We start from the raw sequence: 6,000 nt of genomic DNA, 5'->3' as shown, positions 1-6,000 counted from the left end.
TCTCTCTATGATAGTTTGGTGTAAACTAGTCGTATATAGTTTAGATTAAAAAAAGACAGTCGACTGAGTGGCCCTGCCCTAAATCCACACCCAGACAAGGAACATGAATTAAGGCGGAATCACGCACTCTTAGTCTGTAGAAGCTTAATTATATACGACCCTGCGTTTACACTAAGCCATCATAATTCACCTGCAAGGATCTTTAGTTTTTCTATGAATGATATGATTTGTTCGGATGAAGGAAACAATTTATGATATTTTTGTTTTGGAAAAAAAAATTTGTGAAAATTTGATGCTTAATTTTTTTGTTTGGGGAACGTACCGAAAATCCTAGTAGGGTTTCTCGTTGCTTCTTCATGTCCTGTTGTTAAACTCCTCCCACTCCTCCGTCATTCTTCTCCGTTGGACAATCTTTCTTGAAATGTCATGTGTTACCGCATGTGTGGCATGATGGACTTACTCCAGCGTTGGGGGTTGGAGTGGTGTGTTGGGACGGAGTCCTACAAAAGCGGGTGGTGCACCCCCTCTTGTTGCAGTTATTGCAATGCAACACACGACAGACTCCAAAATGATGGTAGTTGCACTTGTTGCAGTTTGGGAGGTTTCCAGCATATGGTTTTCTCGGGGTTGAGGTAGTAGGGTCAGTGGGGGGTATGGACTGCTGCAGCTTGTTGCCTTTTGGTAGGCCTTTGATTCGAACTGCCCCCTTTCTCGTTCCCAAACTTTCGTTTCATGTTCCTAGGTTTGGGGTTTGGGGTGTCCTTGTAGGTAGTCATTCGTTGGTTTCATTGGTTGTCGCTACGGTTGGAATTGTCAACATCGTTTCCATTTTCGTTGGTGTTGTTAGCGTTGAGTTGCACCATGACAGCTATCACGGCAGCTGTTACGGCGACTTGGAATGTAGCGTTGTCTGTCTGTAGAAATGGTGTTTCGTCGGTGTACTGGTTATTTCCATGGGAAGACATGGTTATGTTGCATGATGAGAAGCGAGCTCGTAAGTAACTATGGTTATTTATAATTGTATTCTATCTGTTTATATTTACATCTAAATTTCACGTTTTGTTGTACGATTCTCAATGTTTCGACCTACATCCCTATGATATATTTATGGTAGAGGGTAGAAATAGGTATTGTACAAATGTTAAGGTATCCAAATAGATTATAGATATCAAAACCTTAAGTTGGCTTGGGTTTTATAGGTTTTAGGATGGCGTATCTCGCTTGATTTATTATTACTAGTTGCGATGAGAGAGGAGATAAGCCTAGCACATAGTGTGAGTAGTGTAATCACTAACTCACTAGGTTATATATTAATTTATTAATTATTAGAGTGACGCATGAGCTGCTCTGCCACCTTGCTCACCTCGTGAGTAGTCTTCTCTGCATTTCTATCCTTGTTATGATTGTCCTAGTTTCAGCTGTAAGTTTCGTTGTCTCCGGGCATCCGTATGGTGTTCTTATTCCTCATAGATATGTTGAATTTTCGCTCCATCAGGCTTTGACTTTTGTCATTGATCTCCATTACTTCATAATGGAGAGCCTGACTATGGATGTTCGATCGAGCCTCTTATATCTGCTCTTGATAGGGTAAGGTTCCTTGATGATTTCTCCAGCTCCTTACTCTTCTGCTGACGGTTGTAGTGAAGTGGCTACTTCTACCTATGTCGTTCATGCGAGAATGGGATGGTCTAAAGAATCTATGAGATTAATAAAGGTATCTTTATTGAAAATTTTATGATGATCCTTACCGGGCCCTCCTATAGTCACGTAGTGTATACAGATTATAGTCACATAGTGTTTACAGACAGGTTAGCTGCACCTTATCCCACATCGGCTTGGAAGGAGAACGAAACATTTCCTTATAAGGGGTGTTGATACCTTCCTTGTCACAATGCGTTTTACAGCCGTGAGGGCAGCAGGTCCCTTATGAACTCTGCAGTTAAGCGTGCTCGAGCGGGAGTAGTACCGGGGATGGGTGACCCCCTGGGAAGTCCTCGTGCTGAGTGGCCCAAAGCGGACAATATTGTGATACGTGCCAGATGGGGATGTTACAAATGGTATCAGAGCTGGGACACGGGTCGATGTGTTCGACGTGGATGTCGAACCGTATAATGGGGGGGTGAAGGTAGGTTGTACCTGATCCTACATCGGCTTGGAAGGAGAACGAAACATTTCCTTAAAATTGGGTGTGGATACCTTCTTTGACACAACGCGTTTTAAAGTCGTGAGGGCAGCAGATCCCATAGGAACTCTGCAGTTAAGCGTGCCCGGGCGAGAGCAATCCAGGGATGGGTGACCCCCTGGGAGGTTTTCGTACAGGGAACCCAAAGTGGACAATATGGTGATACGTGCCAGATGGGGATGTTACAAATGGTATCAGAGCTGGGGTACCGGTCGATTTGTTCGACGTGGACGTCGAAACCGATAATGGGGGGTGAAGACAGGCAGTTTAGCTGCACCTGATCCCACATCGGCTTGGAAGGAGAACGAAACATTTCCTTATAAGCGGTGTGGATACCTTCCTTGTCACAACGCGTTTTAAAGTCGTGAGGGCAGCAGATCCTATAAGCACTCCGCAGTTTAGCGTGCTCGGGCGGGAGTAGTACCGGGATGGGTGACCCCCTGGGAAGTCCTCGTGCCGAGTGGCGCAAAGCGGACAATATTATGATACGTGCCTGAGGGGGATGTTACAAAAAATGATGAATGTGCCTGAAAAAAAATACGGTTAGAACTATTCCGTTGGAAATCCGTCGCTAATTACCAATAGATTTCTGACGGAATAGTTCTAACTTTCAAGTTTTCAAGGATCATACATCGTGTTTTCCGTTTTATTTTTCTCACACATATATTAGACATCAATTACAATATGTTACTAATTTATAGATATTATACACATACATACACTCGTGTACGTCATCGAAACCAATATTTCAATTCTAATTTACAAGTTATGAAGCACCAAACGTTAATTTTTTTTCGCTATATTTTTCTCAAAACCTTATTATACAGCAACTACTTATTAATAATAATAATAATAATAATAATAATAATAATAATTATTATTATTATTATTATTATTATTATTATTATTACAATTATTATTGTTGTTGTTATTATTGTTATATATTTTGAACAACGAGATTATTATTATTCTTATTTTATTATTATTATTATTATTATTATTATTATTATTATTATTACTATTATTATTATTAATTATTATTATTATTATTATTATTATTATTATTATTCTAATAATTTATTATTATTATTATTATTATTATTATTATTATTATTATTATTATTATTATTGTTGTTGTTGTTGTTTTTATTATTATTGATACCAATAGTTATGATAAATAGTAATAAATAATAATAATTATATTATTTTAGTAAAAAATTTAAATAGTTATTTAATTAATAATACCAATAATAGTAACTAAATGATTTTTATAATAATACTAATAACAAGGTTTACTTTTTTTATAAAAAGCATTTTTGTTGGTATTTTTTTTATTAAAAGCAAATACAACTCCGATATGCTAATAAAATTATATTTATCTGATTCCAATCCTATCAAAACTCCCAAGGCTTTTATGTTAAAGATATTTATTGATTCATCAGGTAAAGATGTGAATCCTTCACTTTTCAAGTGAATGATTGGATCCCTGCTTTAATTAACAACCAGTCGCCTAGACATCATATTTACAACTAACATGTGCAATCTTCTTCAAGAAAATCTAAAATAATCTTAATTCCTAGTTGTTAAACACATTTTCCGTTATATGAAGTACATTGTAAATCTTGATTTATGGTATCCTTGTGATTATGAGTTTAATTTAGTTAGTTACACACAACTATGTAGGATGCATTCTAGACAAGCAAATAACATCTGGAAGATGTCAAATTTTGGGCAACAAACTCATAAGTTGCTTTAGCAAGAAATAATCATTGGTGGCATGTTCTACCGTTGAAGCATATTTTGTTTACGGTTGTAGATGTTGTGCTCAAATCCTCTGGATTCAAAACCAACTTCATAAATATGGATTCAAGATGACCAAGTCCCTGATATGTTGTGATAATACGAGTGACATTCTCATCACTCAAAATCCAATTCAACATTTGAAGACCAAGAACATTGATATTTTGTATCACTTCTTCATGGGACAATATGCAAAAGTAAAACACTGAATTGATGTATCTCCTTACTACCAACCGACTTGATGTTATTTTCCTTTTATGAATTAATGTTGGATTTGGTTTGTTTGCTATTACTTTGTGTATATTAGTTTTAGGTCCCGAGAAGCATGTTGTTGTATATGTCAAAGTCTTTTCGGTCCTCAAGCAACGTATGACCCGAGTATTTCGACCTTTTCTAACATATTTTTTTTGTATTTTTGTTTATTTTAAAAATATATTGCCTAAAATTGGATCATGCAAAACCAGCAACAAACAACAAAGTATGCATCATAAAAACAAGAAAGTGTGTTTCAATATCACCACGATATATATATATATATATATATATATATATATATATATATATATATATATATATATATATATATATATATATATATATATATATATATATATATATATATATATATATATATATATACACACACACACACCCACATACACACAATTGGCAAATATATGCGTGTTGCGCAGAATAAAATTGTGTACTTAAAATTTGGCAAATATATGTTGAAAGTAATTATGTTATCAATATTAACTATGAAATAATAGTTTTTTACACTAATATGTTTTTTTAGAAAGGGAACTTTCCTAACAAGGGTTTCCGAGCCAGCTTTCGCGCACCGAGTAATCCCCCGCTACGAACATGAGGCTATGTCTCATGCGCTGGAACCATTGCAGACGGACCTCCATGGCCATAAAGGCTGAGTAGTATCAAGATTTGAAAATGGGTCAACAGGCTTCTTACACTAATATGTTATGTAAAATTGTAATGATTTTGAACCATGTTATAATATAAATTTAAATCATATCAATTAATGGCCTCTACTAGCATCTGACGTGTGAATAAAACTAAATATAATTCTCGATTTAATGTTAGTTTTAACCTAATGATTAACTAATGTAGAAATTATTTATTTCATATTTTTTTATTGTAAGGTAACATAATCTAATTTATTGGATACATGTCGATTTAGTTTTATATTTAAAATATTTTAATGTTTTAAACTATTTAAAAAATAATATTTGAATACTTTTATATATATATATATATATATATATATATATATATATATATATGATTTTTATTTTTTATTTAACCTGATATTTAAATTAATATTTTAAGTATTTATATCGACATTTCAAAAAGTTTATCATTAGTATGACAATATTTCACCATTAATAACATATGTAAATTAATAAATCGTATTAATTAGAATGAAATATAATGAGTTTGGGGGGGGGGGGGTTTCTAAATGCTTCTGGTGAAATAGAAAATGTTTTTTTATAGTATACTAGGCGAATACCCGCGCGTTGCACATGAAAACAATTACATGTTTAAAATATTTTGAAATTAACAAATTTACCTATATATTTTTGGTAATTTTCTATCTATAATCACACTGAAATTGGAACCCGCGGTTCTTAAGATCTTGGAACGTGTTATAGAACCATATCATTCGTTTGGATTGGAGCCGGTCCAATGATTTTTCATGTCCAAGACTAAAAGTCGCAATAATTCCCCGTGTTAGTATCGCAATTAGTAATTACCCCAAAATCGTATTTCATCTCGGCTAAAATGACAAGATTTTTAATAAAACTTGTGTTTCTGCTTCCTGCTTGGCAATAATAATATCATTTCCATAGTGTTAGTTGTGTAACATACTGTTAGTTGCGTAAAATATAGGGATAAATTTTGAAATTGTAATTGGGCTACTTTGTGTATTTGTCCTTTCAACATTTTCTATTTTTTTGTTTTCTTTTTTCGTGTCATGCCTTCTTCTTTTAGGTTTTGACTTT

Source organism: Lactuca virosa, chromosome 7 (genome assembly GCF_052849685.1).
Source record: "Lactuca virosa cultivar CGN04683 chromosome 7, Lactuca_virosa_CGN04683_v6, whole genome shotgun sequence".
Taxonomy (NCBI): domain Eukaryota; kingdom Viridiplantae; phylum Streptophyta; class Magnoliopsida; order Asterales; family Asteraceae; genus Lactuca; species Lactuca virosa.
The sequence above is the reverse complement of the archived record's forward strand: the minus strand, read 5'-3'. Positions refer to the sequence as shown.